The sequence below is a fragment of the Hibiscus syriacus genome, unplaced genomic scaffold (genome assembly GCF_006381635.1).
Source record: "Hibiscus syriacus cultivar Baekdansim isolate YM2019G1 unplaced genomic scaffold, ASM638163v2 tig00116971_pilon, whole genome shotgun sequence".
In the NCBI taxonomy this organism is placed as follows: Eukaryota; Viridiplantae; Streptophyta; class Magnoliopsida; order Malvales; family Malvaceae; genus Hibiscus; species Hibiscus syriacus.
Window position 1 is genome coordinate 6,011,050 of NW_024063495.1, and position 17,455 is coordinate 6,028,504.

At 33.9% G+C, this 17,455-nt stretch overlaps 1 pseudogene; it reads left to right on the top strand.

Moving 5' to 3' along the window:
* The first annotated feature begins 1,535 nt into the window (after positions 1–1,535).
* On the top strand, positions 1,536–16,651 carry LOC120191863 (annotated as a pseudogene).
* The last annotated feature ends 804 nt before the right edge of the window (positions 16,652–17,455 follow it).

Genomic DNA, 17,455 nt, shown 5'->3' on the forward strand with positions numbered 1-17,455 from the left:
TGTGTCGACCATTGACAATTCGCTCATTTTAATTTAGACAGTTCATTTTTTTTAGAAGAGCATGGTTGATGACAAATAAATTGTGTCGACCATTGACAATTCGCTCATTTTAATTTAGACAGAAAGTTACGGTTGGTGAACGAACGACCGTTGACCGATGGATCGGCAGGGGTTACATTTGTTCGTTGACATAGTGTATCGGTAGTAGATGATTTATTAATGAGGTGAGCACATTTTGATTATTGCTTTGATATATTTTGATGTAGTTAGGGGCATCCTGACGCTAGTAAGAGTAGCATTAGCTCCTGCGGAGATGGAGGAGTTATTCTTGGAGGCATAGGCTCGTTCAGATGACAAGGGAACAAATATTTGAATCTTGGCATTCCATTACAGTGGAAACTTTCAACTATTTCGACTGGTTTTAAGACGTAATCTGTATCGGGAGGCATCTCAATCAATTTTTGACCTGTTATTAGAATTATTTTTTCTTGATAATGATATTTTCAATGAACCAAACGTCCCTTTATGTGTTATTTTTCTTCTCATTCCTCGCCATTCTCCCGGACTCACCTTCCTGGTTGCAGTTGCCTGATTTGTCACTACTGCTTGTTGAACCTCCCCAACATCTGGGACCTGACCTTGAATTCTCTTGTCTAAACACTGTCCAAACCTTTGTTCAAAGTAAAGAATAAACATACTGATAAAGAAGTTAATTTGATGGGTTTTGAGGAAAAAAATTTCAAGTCATGCGTGTTGTCACTTATATATATTCATATAATTTCTATCTGATTCAACCCATATTTTCCTCTTAAATTCCAACCCCACTTATCGCCTCTGCCTTTACCTCCGCCCACGGCCGCACTGAGTTGCTCTGCTTGAATGAACACCTCTCTTGACCTCGCTTGCTCTGCCCGAATCTACAAGGTAACCTAGGCGTGCGGTATGGTCTTGTTCATTTGTCAATTCAAATTATGTTATTGTTTGTATTAAATAAATGAAAAAAAATTGAAACGGTGTATTGCGGCTGTAACAGACTAGCCTATTGTGTGTGTCGTCGTTTTATTTTGGTTCGTTTAGTTTATTTTTTTTCTTCTTCAAAAAGACACCTAAGCTCCTTTATTTTTCAAGAAAAGAAAATTAATATGACATTCGAACTATTACACTTAATGTGAGTCTCAAATATAAAAAAATCTAATGTAATCTATTGACCAACGATTTCATCGTTGACCATTACGATTCTGATGTGATATTTCACAGTGCTGATGTGATAATTTATGATGATTGATGAATTAAATTAATTTTTTTGATTGAGTTTGAAGACCAAATTAATTTTTTAAAACTTAATGGGCTTATTTATTATTTAGAAAAATATTTAAAATTTAAAATATACAAATATAAAAATATTAAAAATTAAAATATTAAAATATTAAAAATAAATATATATATATATAGATATATATATATATATATATATATATATATATATATCATACTGATCGAAAATATTATTATTAAATATTTTTCTTATTTATTGAATGCCTACTCTACTCGAGGTGACTCGGGCTGCTCACGAAGACGTGGAATGGCTTGAGCGCCTTAGAGTGAAGGACCTGCAAAATGATCCACCTTCCTCCAAAGACCGATTATATCAAAGCCACCGCGTCCGCAATAATATCGACACCATCATCTCCACCACCGAGAAGCTGGTAATTCCTCCCTATCTTATGCAAATTTGAGTTACGGTTAAAGCTTTTCTTATTTATTGAATGTCTTCAGGTTGAGATATATGAAGATAAAGATAATGCAAGGAAAGATGAAATCGCGGCTCTCGGAGGTCAAACGGCTACTGGAATTAATATCTTTAGCGCTTTTTACGATAGATTGAAGGAGGTAATTGTTTTCTTTGGTTTTTTTTTCCTAACGATGAGTCGAAAATGAAGAGTATGATAGAAATTCCACCCTGCTGCTCGTGTTGTCGATGCAAATGAAGAGTATGAGGCTTTACTTAAGGAAGAACCAGTCATTGAGTTCAGTGGAGAGGTCCCAACCCACCCACCCACCCACACAACACATTTGCATATAATTAAAATCACATTTCGTTACAGTAATTTCTTATTTTTATGTGTCCTGTTAGCAATTCATTTTCAGGAAGCCTTTGGTCGGTAGTTGGACTTGTACGAATTGTTCAATCAGTACATTGATTCTAAATTTGGAGCCAAAATTGAATACTCGGCTTACCTTGATGTCTTTTCATAGCCGCACAATTTTCCTTGGAAATTGAAGTCAACATGGTAAAATTCCTTCAATTCTTTTTTTTAATTAAAATAAGGTGATTTGCCCACTGTTTAATTGCTTTATGCTTTTCTACCTGTTTAGCATGCTGCTTATATTGTATTTTCAAATATTTATATCTGTAGGCAATACAAGGATTACACGGGGAATTTGGTGGAGTATCTAATTTACTTCTTTCAGAGGACTGAACCCCTGCAAGATCTTGACAGAATCTTTTCTAAGGTTCACATTATTTACTTAATAGTTACTTGAATATTTTTTTTTCCAAAAAGAGACTCTTAACCTTGAGGATGCTATGATGCTAAACTTGAACCCTATCTGTAACATAGGTTTATAGATTTTTTAGAAAGAAAAGAACTAAAAAACATTTGTCACTTGTGACCATAGTTACAGAAATCGCTAAACAGCCCACGATCTACGTACCGTACGATGTGATCCGAAACGCGGTACGAACGCGTTTCAGTCGTTTCAAAATCGTGTTCCAGTCGTTTCAAAATCGCGATTCGGTACGAGCTTTGGGTTTAGATGGAGTCCTAGCTCCTCGTCGGAGCATAGGACGGCGGATGCCATGGAGGCTTTGGGTTTCGTCGAGTGTTAAAGAGGAGCTTGAGGGAGAGGAAATGGGGGAACGACGGGGGTCGGTTTAAGGCTGAAGAAGATAATGAATTAGGCGAAACTAACCTTGGATCTGGGCGTTCATCGCCTCCTGCAGAGAGAGTTTGTGTCGGTTGAGCTTTTGTTTTTTATTTCTTTTCCTGCTTTGTTTGCTGTGTAGCTTTTGTTTTTTATTATGTTAAAACTATACTTTAACGTGCTTTGTTAAATTTCTTCGTACACTAGAATTCATGTGCACTTGTTTTAAGTTTATTCAATCATTATTTTTCTACTTTTTGATCCCTCTAAAATTTTAATTTAGTATAAAAGTAACTTTTGAAGTGTTAAATTTATTTTCAACTTTGAAGTATTGAAGTTATTGAATGAAATCTATAGTATTGAAGTTATTCTAAGAAATTTGAAGTTTTGAAGTTACTTATAAAATTTGATGTAGAAAAATAGCAACCTAAGAAACTGGTACATCGTACCAATTAATATGTTACATCGTACCGGAGCGATCCGAAATGAGTCTACCCCTCGTACCGAATTTTAGGGACCTAGCGAATTGCGATCCCGTTCCACGTCCCCGTACCGGAGCGTACCGCGATCCATGTGACTATGCTTGTGACGCTTCTGCCTTGAGCTGATATAAATATAAGATGGAACTTTTTTTGGAAGTACAAATGTAGAATGCTTCTGATAAATTAAAATACTTTTATGGTGGTTCATGATAGGTTGAGGCTGAGTTCGAGGAGCAATGGGCTGATGGCCAGGTACAAGGATGGGAGAAGCAAGGTCAAGAAAGTGAAGGTGATCCTGCCCAGCTTCACGTGATTGATCTTGATTATTACAGCACAGCTGAAGAGCTGATGGAATTGGGTCCAGAAAAGTTAAAGGAGATAATTTTGGTATTCTTTGATATGTCATCTTACTAGCTAGCTTTTGCTGTAGTGACTCCAATCTCTGCAGTTCAGTGATTAGAAATGTGTTTTTCCTCCTTTAATTATTAGTTAGGCAACTGCATGGTCAAGTCGTATTAAAGAGTGAAATATGAAGATTAGAAACATGTTGTTATTGTGTTCTCCGACCTTGTCACTGTAAACATCTTATCTTGCTGGTCAGTTTAAATTTAATTAGGTAATTTGAGAATGAAAAAGATTACAAGGGCAGGGCTATAAATTCTTATGTTGTGATTTGATGTGTTCATTTGTGCAATGTTTGGAAACATAAATTTAAAAGTTCAGATTTGGAGTTCAATTTATATATATTGAGGGAATGAAAAAGCAACCTCGGAATAGTTTTCTTCTATTTTAATTGATATAATTTGGGTTTTAAGATCCATCTCAATTACATGTCAAGCTTTGCCACTTTGCCAAAACCCAAAGGCATCATTTTTTGAGTTTTTCTAGGCAATTATTTGATATGCACTTAAATTACTTTGCCAGCAGCTTAAAATTTATAATTGAATTACCTCATTTTTTGTTTCCTTTTTGGTTGATGATTAGTGAATTGTCTATTTATCCTCACAGGCATTGGCAGCATTAGGACTTAAAACTGGACAATTATTTGATATGCACTTAAATTACTTTGCCAGCAGCTTAAAATTTATAATTGAATTACCTCATTTTTTGTTTCCTTTTTGGTTGATGATTAGTGAATTGTCTATTTATCCTCACAGGCATTGGCAGCATTAGGACTTAAAACTGGAAGTACTGTCCAGCAGGGTGCAGAGAGGCTTTTCCTCGCCAAGGTAATATGTTTTTTCGGCCCTTTCATTTTTCTTGAAATAACAATGTCTAATGCTGTCATAGGCATGTATTTGGCAATGTTACCTTCCAAGAACATGGTTCTATATAATTATAGCATATTTGCGTACCACTATTTTTGAAATTTGAAATGGTTTTTTTTTGACAAATCTGCATATCAGACTCTCTTGCTAGAATTTGCTGAAAGGAATTAGGCATATATTATTGGGGCTCATGTATAAAGGAAATGGGTTGCAGGCTCAAAGCCTGGAATTATAGGATAATAAAAGAAAATCAGTGGTGAAACCTGCTACGGCTATGAAATAATTCGATACTAGGTTGTTATGTTGCAATATGTTGATGGGATAACTATAGACTAGTGTAACGGTAATTGTGTTTTTCTGGTAACATTATATCAAATAAATTCAAAAAATATATATTCAATGTCTTTGTACTTCTCACAGCACACACCTTTGGAAAAGCTGGACAAGAAACATTTTGCAAAAGGCTTACATGGACCTCGACAAAATGGGTCCAGTGCAGTTTCACAAGACATTAACAGTCTGAAACATGTTGCGTTGATGGAGGCCAAGATGAAGAAGCTCTGTGATTTACTGATAAGGTTAGTTTGTTGCTTACTTTGCCCTTGACTATATTTGATAGGAATGTGAAATATGAGTGAAAGCCTTTGCAAAAGTACATTTTGCTGCTGTTTGTAGTCCTGAGATAAGAATTATAGTTTATGGTATTTAATTAATATTTCTGTTATCTTTTGTAGACAATTGAACAAACAAAGGAAAATGTGGTAAAGAAGCAAGCATTGACATATGCGGAAATGGAACAAGAACGTGAGGAGGTAATTTAATCTCTCATGGTATAACCAAGCAAGTGTTTCTAACACTGGAACAAAATTTCATTGATACATTGTGATGGTACAATTATAATTAATGCAACGCCATCCCTCAACACCCTGTAAGGATGGCTGTCGTAGAGTTTTGAATTGGGGGGGGGGGCTGTATGAACCAATCCACTTGTTGTCAACCCTCACTTTCAGGTGTATCTGGGCAAAAGTTGTTCTGTGTTTTTCACATAATCTCAAGGGCACATTTTAAATGGGAGGAATTAGGAATTTTGCACAATTCGTATGACTATATTTAAGGCGCAACAAATAGAGGGGATGAGATATCTTTTATTGAATTAACTGATTAAATATTTTGGTTTTTCCCTCTTCCTCTACCAATGACTTCGATTTGTTCTAAATAGGTTTTTTATCTTTTGATTGTACATTTTTTTTCCATCATAATAAGGTGCTAACATTTGGACAACTGTCTCGGTTAATCAGTGCCTTCTTAGTTCAGTACCTGTGTTATAAATAAAATATATATAGTAAATAAAAGTTAAAACTCTCTCTCGAACGTATTAGTATCTTTAAATTCTGTCTGTTGTGGTTTTGTGACAATAAATTGTTGCTTTCTGACAGGAAGAGACGCAGGTGGACACTGAAAGTGATGACGAAGATCAACAGATCTATAATCCTCTTAAATTGCCAATGGGGTGGGATGGGAAGCCTATACCATATTGGCTTTACAAGCTTCATGGTCATGGTCGGGTAATTTCTCCTACTAATCCTATACATGATGTGAATTTCTGCATGCACTGTTAGTTTGAAATTAAGTGTGAGAATAGTCTTATTGTTTACTACATAAACGAGCTTAAAGGAGCCTAATTGAGTGAGCTCAAGAAATTTAAATAGCTTGAGGTCAGCTTGGATAAATTACACCCCCAGGAGGAAGGAGTCTATGCACAAAAACCTTTGAATTTTTCTTCACTCCTTGTCTCCAAGTCACAGGATCTCATATAGCTGTCCCTATTTATTTTTTGTTGATCAGGAGTTCAAGTGCAAGATTTGTGAGAATTACAGCTACTGGGGCCGACGGGTTTTCGTGAGGCATTTCAAAGAATGGCGGCATCAGCATGGCATGCGATGCCTTTGTATTCCCAACAGCAAGAACTTCAATGAAATCACTAATATTGAGGTATGTGATATTTTCTTCTCAGATATTGTGCAACAATTTATGTTTCTTTCAGCCCATCATCCTACCTGTGGTTTTTTCTTGATCGAGCGTTACGTACCATTGTCATTGGTGTTTACTATTGTTGTAACACCCCAACCCGTCTCCGACCCGAATACGAGTCCCAGATGTCACAATGACTTTTTAAAACCTTTTTCTTATAAAATATCAAGACATTTGAAATCTTTTTAAGAAAATACGATAATATATTATTGAATCATGTTTGTTATAACCAATTTAAGAAAATATACGTTTTATGAACAGTACAATACGGTATGAATAGTACCGTATGAACAGTACCCTACTACAATACTCCGAATGTTAAAATTTCCAGATTGTAATAAGGGAACCGATTCCCCTGCTACAAGGAATCGATACTCTGCTATAGTACTGCTACAGTACTTCCATAAAATATGTATAAATTTATAAAAATCTTAGCTTTCATCCATATAAAATTTCCATTTACAAATACTGTAACATCCCAAACTAGGGGTTAGTGGCTAAATTGTAAAGTTTAAGAATTTGATGAATTAAGTAGAAGAATGGAATAATTCGATGATTTATTTGGAAATAATTCCTAAAAGTTGTTAGTAATTATTAAAGTAGATGAAGGGCAAAATGGTCATTGAACAAAGATAATATTAAATATTAATAAATGGGTATTATAATATATGAGAGGTATGATTGAAGAGATAAGTTTTAGACTTATCTTCTTCATCTTCATCTTCTCTCAAACGTGAAGAGCCAGCTTGCAAAGGTGAGTTTCTTTGTTAGTTGGTTATTTGCTAAATTTATGGTTGGGTTTTGATTATTAGATAATAACTAAGCTTAAGGAAAGCTTAGGTTATCTTAAGATTGAAAGATAAAGAAGTTATGAAAGATTAAAGAAAATGGGTTTTTAAAGGAAATTTTGGAAAAGAGTTAATAAGAGATTTTTAAGATAGAATTTGACTTGTCATTAAGAAGAATAAGAGATTTATGAAGTTAGAAAAGATTTATAACAAATTTGAAAGTTTAGTAAGATTCTTAATTTTAAGAATCTTGATGAAATATGGAAGATAAATATGATTTATATGGACATAAGTTGGTTTCAATAATGATAGTTGAGTTTAAAGTCATAATAGGGGATTAAAATAGAAGAATTGATGAATTTCGGGCTTGAAATGCAATTTCTGGACAAGGTGCATCGATGCACATTCATAAGTGCATCGATGCATTCCTTTAAAAGAAGACATCGAATGCCTTTGATGCATCGATGCATAGATAATGCATCGATGCATCCTTTTAAAATAAAAACATCGAATGCATTTTATGCACCGATGCACAAGTAGTGCATCGATGCATACCTTCATTGAAAGAGGAAATGGGCTTTTCTCTTAGCCTAAGAAGTGACAGTTTAGAATATAACAATTGGAATATTGATATGAATCTGTGTATTGTTATGTAGAGATAGAAAGTGATCCGTTTCAGGACAATTGAGGAATTAGAATCGAATCAAAGCAAAGCTAAGGTGAGTGCAATTTATTTTGTACTTATTTTATTGAATTAACATTGGCTTGTGATGAGCCAGTGATGGAGTTACTATGGTAAGAAGTAACTTCTAAATTGTTATGTGATTACCATGTATGCATTAATACATAGAAATAGATGGATGTTATGTTATATGATTTATATGCTTAAGTGAAAATGCAACATATGATATATGTTATTTGACATGACATGCATGGTTACATGAAAGAAAGCTATGTGACTACATGTATATGTGAAAGAAGCTATAAGCTTATATGCACATATGATATACGTGATATGAATTACATGAAAGGATTTACATGAATACATGTGTATATATATAATACATGTGATATGATATGAGATATATGGTTACACATACATGTGATATGTGACAGAAGAGAAAGAACAAGTGATACGAAGTGTATAAATAAATGCCCATAGTATATGATACGAGAGCTATAGGTATAGTTGGCATGCCAAGAGTCGAGGGTTTTACCTATGTCTTTTGAGACATATGGATAGTATACCTATGTTCTAAGGAACATATGGACAGTTTACCTAGGTTCTTTGGGACCTATGGACAGTTGCCGAGGTTCTTTATGACCTCTGGATAGTTACCGGGGTCTGTGTGACCTCTGGATAGGTCCTTCGGGACATTTATACGAGCTGTGGTGACAGCATTAGTGCACAACCTCAATGTACTCACATACCTCTATTCTCAATAATATACATGGGCAATGAAATTGAAAGACAAATGAAAGTGAAAGTGATAAAAGAAGGTAAGTTGCATGTGTGCATGACCTGATTGTATATTGTTATCATACCATAGATTCATGCATATTGATATGTAGTGATTCAATGATATGAATGCACATACATGAATTATATGTGTTATATGATATATGGTAAGTGGAAAGGATTATTGATAGTGTTTGTATATGTATGTCTTTTATTTATATGAAATGATATATGGTTATATTATATGTTTTATATGCCTCACTAAGTCTATGACTTAGCGTGTAAGTGATTTACACGTAGGTACCAAGAACGAGAAGTGAAAGAATAGAAGTGGCAAAGACAGTATCACTACTAAAAGATCAGATCAGAAGTATTTGACAAAGTATGTATTTGGTTATGTATAAAGTGTTGGCATGTAATAAGTCATTAAGTACGAGCACTCTGATCAAGTCTGTATTTTGTTTTAAATAAAGTTTTAAATTTCCCGGGATTTTTCTTAAGAGTCAAGATTTGAAAGTCAATGTGACACGTCGGACTCGTATCCGGGTCGGTACGGGTTGGGGGTGTTACATTTAATGGTATCAGAGCTACGGTTTAGCCGATTCTAGGCTAAAAACGAAGTCAAAAGTGTTTTAAAAAGTATACATGCCAACGAAATAGTGAAAACTTCTGATCTGATAGAAAGTAAGTATACTGTTTTGCTAATAGAATGATATAATTGTATTTTATTAGATGTCTGGACAAGACAACTCCCGAGACGTAGCGGGAAATGATAGATTAGCTGAAGGTAGTAATTCACCTGCCCTGGCCAGGCAAGGTGAAGGACAGACACTTTCTGGAGTGCCTGTGCAAGATCAAGATGTTTTCTTTAGAACGTTAGACGCAGTGTTGATGCGTTTCCAATCTCCTGCTCCTTCCACTCCGAGAAGGAATATAGCAAAAGATTTAAAAGGATTAGGAGCTCCTGAATTCAAAGGTGAAGTTGAGGAGAGTCCTGTTGAAGCGGACTTTTGGCTCAATGACGTAAAGATTATGCTAGATGGACTTCATTGTTCTGATATGGAAAAGTTAGACGGAGTAGTCTCCTTGTTTCGTGGACAAGCAAGAATATGGTGGACGAACGTTACTCTAAGAATGACAAATGACCAAGTGACCTGGTTCTTGTTTTTAGAAGAGTTCAAACACAAGTATATAGGAGACCAGTTCATCAAGCAAATGAAACAAGAATTCTTGAATCTGAAGCAATTGGATCACACTATATATGAATATGAGTGTGAATTCAATAAGTTGAGTCGTTTTGCGGCTGAGTTAGTTCCAACAGAAAAAGATGCATGCGAATGGTTTGTGGAGGGCTTACGCCCGAGATTAAAGGAGATGTTGATTGTGTTAAATCTGTCCTCGTTTCAAGAGGTAGTGAATCGTGCAAAAGCTCTTGAAAGAGCTCAGAATGAACGTTATGGGGATCAAAGAGTTCAATCTTTTAAAAGAACGGGGCCTTCATCGAGTTTAGTATCACCCAAAAGAAGTAGAGATTCTGGTTTTCGATCTCAAGCACGGTCAGAGTCGATGACATCCTCTGCTAGAGGATCAAGTCAGATGAGAGATAGACAGACTCAATTTGTAGAGTATGGTGATAGAAGAGCACAATTGAGACATTGTCATAATTGTGGAAGATATCATGGTGGGATGTGTAGAATTAAATCTGGAGCTTGTTTCCGATGTGGGGAAATAGGACATTTCATGAGAGATTGTCCATTGAATGACAGAGAGCTTGCACAATCAGAACGATCTGTTTTGATGTCTCAAAGAGGTAGGGGTAGAGGTAGAGAAAGAAATCAAACAGAATCTTCTACTCAACAGGAGATGCGCTCCACTGCTAGAATATATAATCTTAATGATAATGAAGACTGTGAGGACCCAGAATTATTAGCAGGTATCTTTCGGTTGTATAGTAAATGCGTTATGATATTGGTTGATTTAGGCTAGCATAATTACATTTGAACAGTAAATTGATGAGAGAAGTACTAATTTTAGTTATGAGTTAATTGTAGTAGTTTTATTGATATAAACCCATTAAGGTATAATGTTCAGGTAAATAAGATTTGTGGTTACTTGAGTGGATTAAATAGCGTATGAGAACATGAGAAAATATATGGTTTAGTTATGCTATAAGGAAATCTTGATAATGAGGAATAAATAGAGAAAGATATGAGAATGATAGAGTTTAAAGAATCAAGTAGGATAAGTGTTATAAGTGGTGTTAGATTATTTATAGCATGAGTGAAAGAGATATGTATTGAGTAATTAAAGAGGACGGTATATAAGGATTGCTTCATATTGTTATAAAGTGAAAATTCGAGGACGAATTTTCTTAAGGAGGGGAGAATTGTAACATCCCAAACTAGGGGTTAGTGGCTAAATTGTAAAGTTTAAGAATTTGATGAATTAAGTAGAAGAATGGAATAATTCGATGATTTATTTGGAAATAATTCCTAAAAGTTGTTAGTAATTATTAAAGTAGATGAAGGGCAAATGGTCATTGAACAAAGATAATATTAAATATTAATAAATGGGTATTATAATATATGAGAGGTATGATTGAAGAGATAAGTTTTAGACTTATCTTCTTCATCTTCATCTTCTCTCAAACGTGAAGAGCCAGCTTGCAAAGGTGAGTTTCTTTGTTAGTTGGTTATTTGCTAAATTTATGGTTGGGTTTTGATCATTAGATAATAACTAAGCTTAAGGAAAGCATAGGTTATCTTAAGATTGAAAGATAAAGAAGTTATGAAAGATTAAAGAAAATGGGTTTTTAAAGGAAATTTTGGAAAAGAGTTAATAAGAGATTTTTAAGATGGAATTTGACTTGTCATCAAGAAGAATAAGAGATTTATGAAGTTAGAAAAGATTTATAACAAATTTGAAAGTTTAGTAAGATTCTTAATTTTAAGAATCTTGATGAAATATGGAAGATAAATATGATTTATATGGACATAAGTTGGTTTCAATAATGATAGTTGAGTTTAAAGTCATAATAGGGGATTAAAATAGAAGAATTGATGAATTTCGGGCTTGAAATGCAATTTCTGGACAAGGTGCATCGATGCACATTCATAAGTGCATCGATGCATTCCTTTAAAAGAAGAACATCGAATGCCTTTGATGCATCGATGCATAGATAATGCATCGATGCATCCTTTTAAAATAAAAACATCGAATGCATTTTATGCACCGATGCACAAGTAGTGCATCGATGCATACCTTCATTGAAAGAGGAAATGGGCTTTTCTCTTAGCCTAAGAAGTGACTGTTTAGAATATAACAATTGGAATATTGATATGAATCTGTGTATTGTTATGTAGAGATAGAAAGTGATCCGTTTCAGGACAATTGAGGAATTAGAATCGAATCAAAGCAAAGCTAAGGTGAGTGTAATTTATTTTGTACTTATTTTATTGAATTAACATTGACTTGTGATGAGCCAGTGATGGAGTTACTATGGTAAGAAGTAACTTCTAAATTGTTATGTGATTACCATGTATGCATTAATACATAGAAATAGATGGATGCTATGTTATATGATTTATATGCTTAAGTGAAATTGCAACATATGATATATGTTATTTGACATGACATGCATGGTTACATGAAAGAAAGCTATGTGACTACATGTATATGTGAAAGAAGCTATAAGCTTATATGCACATGTGATATACGTGATATGAATTACATGAAAGGATTTACATGAATACATGTATATATATATAATACATGTGATATGATATGAGATATATGGTTACACATACATGTGATATGTGACAGAAGAGAAAAGAACAAGTGATACGAAGTGTATAAATAAATGCCCATAGTATATGATACGAGAGCTATAGGTATAGTTGGCATGCCAAGAGTCGAGGGTTTTACCTATGTCTTTCGAGACATATGGATAGTATACCTATGTTCTAAGGAACATATGGACAGTTTACCTAGGTTCTTTGGGACCTATGGACAGTTGCCGAGGTTCTTTATGACCTCTGGATAGTTACCGGGGTCTGTGTGACCTCTGGATAGGTCCTTCGGGACATTTATACGAGCTGTGGTGACAGCATTAGTGCACAACCTCAATGTACTCACATACCTCTATTCTCAATAATATACATGGGCAATGAAATTGAAAGACAAATGAAAGTGAAAGTGATAAAAGAAGGTAAGTTGCATGTGTGCATGACCTGATTGTATATTGTTATCATACCATAGATTCATGCATATTGATATGTAATGATTCAATGATATGAATGCACATACATGAATTATATGTGTTATATGATGAGTATATGGTAAGTGGAAAGGATTATTGATAGTGTTTGTATATGTATGTCTTTTATTTATATGAAATGATATATGGTTATATTATATGTTTTATATGCCTCACTAAGTCTATGACTTAGCGTGTAAGTGATTTACACGTAGGTACCAAGAACGAGAAGTGAAAGAATAGAAGTGGCAAAGACAGTATCACTACTAAAAGATTAGATCAGAAGTATTTGACAAAGTATGTATTTGGTTATGTATAAAGTGTTGGCATGTAATAAGTCATTAAGTACGAGCACTCTGATCAAGTCTGTATTTTGTTTTAAATAAAGTTTTAAATTTCCCGGGATTTTTCTTAAGAGTCAAGATTTGAAAAGTCAATGTGACACGTCGGACTCGTATCCGGGTCGGGTACGGGTTGGGGGTGTTACAAATACACCTTTAAAACATTACAAAATTCAATCATATGATTTTACAAAACCGATTAGAACATATCAGATTTAATCCTTTATTTACATGCCAACCACTATCCTTATTACAAAATACATACTATACATTTCTTTTCTGATCTGATCTGATCTTTGGAAATGAGAAACTGACATGTCTTGCATAACTTTTATCAATCTTCCTCTTCTCGGAACCTACGCGTGAAACAATCACACGCTAAGTCGTTGACTTAATGAGGCATATAAAACATAATTATATGCTAACTGTAACTTCTATAATGCATGAACATTAATATTACCTTATCATACCAAAGCATATATTCTTTTCTGTAATATATACATACATGCACATATTATGTAACATAACAGCATTAACATGCTTATCATTTCTCATTTTATCGTCACTAATTTCTTTATATACCATATCAACATATAACAAATACATTTCACTTAAGAATACACACAGTATCACATATGAATCTTGTAAATACTTTTGATGTCTTTTATAGGCTCATGTACATTACTGAGAACTCAAGGTATTTGAGTACTGTGAGGTTGTGCACTATACTGTCACCACAACTCGTATAAATTTGCACCGTAGTGTCACGTAGAATTTGCACCGTAGTGTCATATAAGATTGTCCATAAGGACCACGTATAAATTCCTTAAGAATCATATACATATACCAAGGATCAAGTAGGTGTCTCAAAAGACCTCATACATGTTCCAAAGAATACATATACGTCCTGAAGGACCACATAGAATTTTGTCCCGAAGGACCACGTAGACCCTCTACTCTTGGCATGCCAACTATACCTCTAGATCTCATGACACATAACATGGGCATTATCTTTCATATTTATTACATATTCATATCGGCACATAGTTCACTTACACGTAGAACATTTTCATATGATTCATATTCACATGTCACATAGCTTATACCTTGTTTTTATGTCTTCTCATAGACATATATTCTTTCTCACGTAGTCACATAGATCCATATCATATAACATATATCACATGTGCATGTAATCATATAAATCATATCATATACCTTATATTATTTCTCATGTGTTCATGTAAACATGCATGTCATATTTTGTTCACATATGTTCATATATACATCATACTCATCACATAGGCATGCATTCTCATATATTCACATATACATGTCATTTCATTATCCTTATTATTCTTATCATCCCCATTAACCCCTTTTACTTACCATATTCATATCAAATAACACATATATATCACAACACCAAAGAACAAACATGTCATCATGTAATTTCTATAACATATTTCATATTCTTATATAATCTTATAGATTATTTATATTGTTTCATATGACTTATCACACTAATATATACTTATGCAAATCATGTAACATACATTATAACCTGTTAACACATATAAATCATATAACATTTTAGAATTTACTTCTTACCATAGTAAATCCTTCACTGGATCATCGCAAGCCAATGTTCGTTCTATAACATAAGCACAAATTAAATTGCACTCACCTTAGCCTTGCTTTGATTCAATCCTAATCCTTTGATTATTCTGGAACTTGTTTAGGCTCAATATCTACATAAATATAACATTTCAAAACAACTATCAGAAGCCTAAACCTTAAACTTGATTTTGATAACTTAAGCCGGTTTAATGAACCAAAATTCCATTTTTCATTTAGGGGGGAATCGATACCCCCAAGGGGGAATCTGTTTCCCCTGCACAATCTAGAATTTTCGTTCAAGCCCATAAATCACTGTTCATTGCACGAAAATTCTCTATTTCCACTTCAATTCTTCATATTTCATCCCTTTCATATTCTTAACTCAAATATCATACTTAAACTAATTTATATCCATTTATTTAATCCTAAACCTCAAAATTCTATTCTCCATATAGAAATCAATAATTATACCAAATTTTCCATGTTATCCAAACCTAATTCTAACACTTCTAACTTCTTATTCTCATAGATGACAAGTCAAATTCAACTTAAAATTAAACTTATCAACTCTATTTCAAGATTTCATTCAAGAACTCAAAATCTTTAATCTCTCCTATACCTTTAATCTTGTTGTTTTAGAACAAATTAAGCTTTCCTTAAACTTAATTACCATCTAATGATCAAAACCCAACCTTTAATTCAACAAATAATCAACAAAATAGAAAACTCTTACCTTTGCCGAGCTTCCACGGTTGGAGAAGAAAATGAAGAAGAGAAAGAAGAAGATAATTCTTCTCCTACGTGATTCATTCATATAAGGGGGAAAATATCTTTCTTGTCAAATGACCATTTTGCCCTTTAATTCTTTGAATAATTATTAAAAACTTTCAGGAAATATCCTCAAATAAATCATTGAACTATTCAACTATTTTACTTTGACCAACAAATTCTGAAATATTTCAATTTGGTCACTAACCCGGTATTGAGGATGTTACAATTGTAGTATTAAGTAGACAATTCGTTTGGCATATGTTCCATACTAAAAACTGATGGCAATGGTAATGGTGAGATGGCAGCAGCAAGTTGAGCTATTTTGTTTTTGTTAAATAAGACGTTATCTTTGGTTGGTACTTCAATAAGCTCTTTTTTCAAATATAATGTTTCGAGTTTATTTGGGTATAAATCAAAGGTTATTTGTCAACTTAGATACAAGTTAAATAATAGGGCTTGTTGGGTATAATAAAAAAGTTTACGGGTGTATCAAAGTAAAATGTTAAAAGTTAAAGGGTGTTTTTAGCCCAGTGCTGTAAGCATAAAATACAAAAATTGCAGGAAGCACAAGAACTGTGGGAGAAGATAAGAGAACGGCAAGGGGTGAACAAGTGGCGGCCTGATCTTGAAGAAGAATACGAAGATAAAGAGGGTAACATCTATAACAAGAAGACATATACGGATTTGCAGCGACGGACTGATTTAAAATAATGTGACAGGGAACCAAGTGTTCCGTGGCAGACACGCATGGTGCGTATTTTCATTACCACTTATGTTTTCCTTTGTGGCAAACCCTGAGGTTGGAATACAAGAAATTGTCTCAATTTCTAGCTGAACTAAACTGGTGGCATTCACTGTTACCTGGGAGTTTCATTTGGATGAATACAAAGCTTCAACCAGTGTAAATTTATATGATAATGTGAAGATTTTATCAACTTTTAAGTATATACAGAGATGGAAGTGTATAGGTTCTTTCTTCCAAGGCTGGGATGATGGGGCAGTATATTCATTACCACTTATGTTTTCCTTTGTGGCAAACCCTGAGGTTGGAATACAAGACATTGTCGCAGTTTCTAGTTGAACTAAACTGGTGGCATTCATTGTTACCTGGGAGTTTCATTTGGATGAATACAAAGCTTCAACCAGTGTAAATTTATATGATAATGTGAAGATGTTATCATGTATATACAGAGATGGAAGTGTATAGGTTCTTTCTTCCGAGGCAGGGATGATGGGACAATTTTGACATAACCATAAAATTAGTCTCTAATGTCTTATATTAAGACATTTGGGTTTAATTGACCAATGATTAATGCTTTCTATTGATTAGGTAAGTCCACGTGGACTGGATTGCTAAAGTGGCATCTCCACGTATGTTGTCACTTCAGTAAAATGTAAATTAATCCATTATAAATAATGTTTTTACTAATCAATTGACCCTTATCAATTAAGGGTTTTCATCTAATCAAAAGATATTTTGCCTCGAAATGCTTAAAAAAAGAATAGAGACTAATT